This window comes from Galeopterus variegatus, unplaced genomic scaffold (genome assembly GCF_000696425.1).
Source record: "Galeopterus variegatus unplaced genomic scaffold, G_variegatus-3.0.2 Scaffold3578, whole genome shotgun sequence".
NCBI classification, from domain to species: Eukaryota; Metazoa; Chordata; class Mammalia; order Dermoptera; family Cynocephalidae; genus Galeopterus; species Galeopterus variegatus.
Genome location: NW_007729689.1, coordinates 187071 through 190147, shown reverse-complemented (window position 1 = coordinate 190147; position 3077 = coordinate 187071).

Sequence of the window (3077 nt, the reverse complement as noted above, 5' to 3'; positions counted from 1 at the left end):
GGTGTTATTGGGAGAGGCTGGGGAAGGTCACACTGGACTTCTTGTGCATTTCTTTGCAACCACCTCTTAATCTATTATTTCTTGGCAGTTCATTTCTCCATCAGCCAGGAAGGATACTGGTGTTAAGGGACAATAGGATGATTTCTGGTGCTTTGATGGAACCTCAGATGTGTGGCCTTCTGGCCAGGTGTCTGCAATTTCATATTGTTGGAGCATTCCTTGTATCCCTGGGGGTTGCAGCTCTCTATGTTTGCTGTGGCTGAACCAAGAAAGAGGCATATGCAGATTTCTACAGAGATTATGATTCTGCAAAAGATTTTGAGGAGATGAGGAAGGCTGGTATCTTTCAGACTGCAAAGTGATTTTGAAATGCAAAGAATTTATTTGGATTGAGTTTCATAGAAGTTTGTCACTGACCTGTGTTCCTGAACTATGAAACATGAATACGTGGGCTAAGGAATAGCCCACGTTGTTTCTCTTGATAGACAAACCATTAAAAAATACTGTGGGGAAAAAAATCCATTATTTCTTTTCTTTTAACTTTATTTTTATTATTTCAGTGGCTGACTGGTATAGGGATCCAAGTCCTCGATCTTGGTGTTATAACACAATGCTCTAACCAACTGAGCTAACTGACCAGCCCATTAACCTATTAATTCAAAATATATTTTTCTTTGGATTTGCAATCAAACCATTAACCTATGAATTCAAAATATATATTTTTTTGGATTTGCAATTAAATCTTTTTTTTTTTTTTGTACTGGCTGGTATGGGGATCTGAACCCTTGACCTTGGTATTATAACACCAACTGAGCAACTAATCAGCTCTGCAATAAAAAAAATTTTAAGTTAAAAATGTGTTGTATTTGGTAAACTTTTCTGTGTGTAAATTATGCCTCAACTAAAAAACCCATGGGTCAGATTCATACTGATATGAATAAATGATTGAATAAGTTAATAAAAAGGGGGGATAGATCTCCTGTGCAGAAGATTTCAGAATAAATTATGTAGGTACCCCACCCTAAAAGAGGTGTAATTAGTTTCCTAGGGCTGCCAAGACTGGGTGGATTAAATCAACCAATATTTATTCTCTGACAATTTTCGAGGCGACAAGTCTGAATCGAGGTCTCAGCAGTACCGTGCTCTCTCTGAAGGGTAAGAAAAAGTTCCTCCTTGCCTCCTCTAGCTTTCCTTGTTGCTGGCGATCCTTAGTGTTCCGTGGCCTGTAGATGCCTCCCTTCAGTCTCTACCTGCGACTTCACATGGCCTTCTCCTCTCTGTGTGTCTCTGTATGTTTTCTCTTCTTGTAAGGACAACAGACATTGAGTCCACCCTCAAAGGGTGCTGTANCTCTCTCTGAAGGGTAAGAAAAAGTTCCTCCTTGCCTCCTCTAGCTTTCCTTGTTGCTGGCAATCCTTAGTGTTCCGTGGCCTGTAGATGCCTCCCTTCAGTCTCTACCTGCGACTTCACATGGCCTTCTCCTCTCTGTGTGTCTCTGTGTATGTTTTCTCTTCTTGTAAGGACAACAGACATTGAGTCCACCCTCAAAGGGTGCTGTATGACCTCATTTTAACCTAAGTAATTACATCTGCAAATACCCTATTTACAGAGGATCACATTCAGAGGTTCCAGGTGGACATGAATTTTGGGGGGACAATATTCAACCCTTTACAGAGGGGAAGCATAACACCCCACTCCTTAAGTGAGGGCTACCTGTAGTGACTTCCTTGCCGAGTATGGAAACAGTAACTTCACAGTGGAGACACCTGACAAACCTGACAAGCCCTACCTTACCCAGGTGATCGAGGTCAGCATCTGCAGTGATAGGCGTGCTAATAGTGTGTATCCTTAATATGACCTGATGAACACGGTATTTTANCAGAGGGGAAGCATAACACCCCACTCCTTAAGTGAGGGCTACCTGTAGTGACTTCCTTGCCGAGTATGGAAACAGTAACTTCACAGTGGAGACACCTGACAAACCTGACAAGCCCTACCTTACCCAGGTGATCGAGGTCAGCATCTGCAGTGATAGGCGTGCTAATAGTGTGTATCCTTAATATGACCTGATGAACACGGTATTTTACCTCTGTGATCTTCCTTCCCCAAACCCATAATCCTAGTCTAATCACGAAAAACATTGAAAATTCAATATAGAGCATCCTATGAACTATCTGACCAGTAATCCTCAAAACTGTCAAACTCATCAAAAACAGGGACAGTCTGAGAAAGTGTCACAGCCAAGACAAGCCTAAGGAGACATGACAACTACATGTAACATTGTGTCCTCAGTGGGATCCTGGAACAGACAAAAGTATTAGGTTAAAAACTAAGGAAATCTGAATAAATTGTAGACTTTAGTTAATGTATTAATATCAGCTCATTAACTGTAACAAATGTACCATGCTAACATAAGATGTTATTTTTGTATTTTTTTATATAAGATGTTAATAATAGGGGAAAGTTAATTTTAAAAAATGATTGACATAACACCAAGAGGACAATCCATAAAAGGAAAAATTGATAAATTAGATCTCACCAAAATTAAAAACTTTTGTTCTGTGAAAGATCCTATTGAAAGGATGAAAAGACAAATTACAGACTGGAAGAAAATATTTGCAAATCACATATCTGACAATGGACTTGCATCTAGAAAATATAAAGAACTCTTGAGACTCTAATTTAGGCTGGTCCAGATGCAGTAATGTTACAACTAAACTCATTGATGACGACCAGTTAAAGGTTAGATTTCTTTGTTCCTTCTCTACTTCCACCCACTGCTTAACTTGACTAGCCAAAAACAAACAAACAAACCCCCTGAAATTAAAAAAAAAAAAAAAACCCAAGTAGAAAACGGGATATAAAAAAAAATAATCTAAAATAAGTGGGTCAAAATAAAAAAAGTGGGTGAGAGAATTCACAGGCTATAATGAACATAATGATTATGAAAATATATCAAAACTTGTGTAGTACAGCTAAAACTATGCTTTATGGAACCTATAGCTTTAAATATTATATCAGGGGCCGGCCCGTGGCTCACTCGGGAGAGTGCGGTGCTGATAACACCAAGGCCCCGG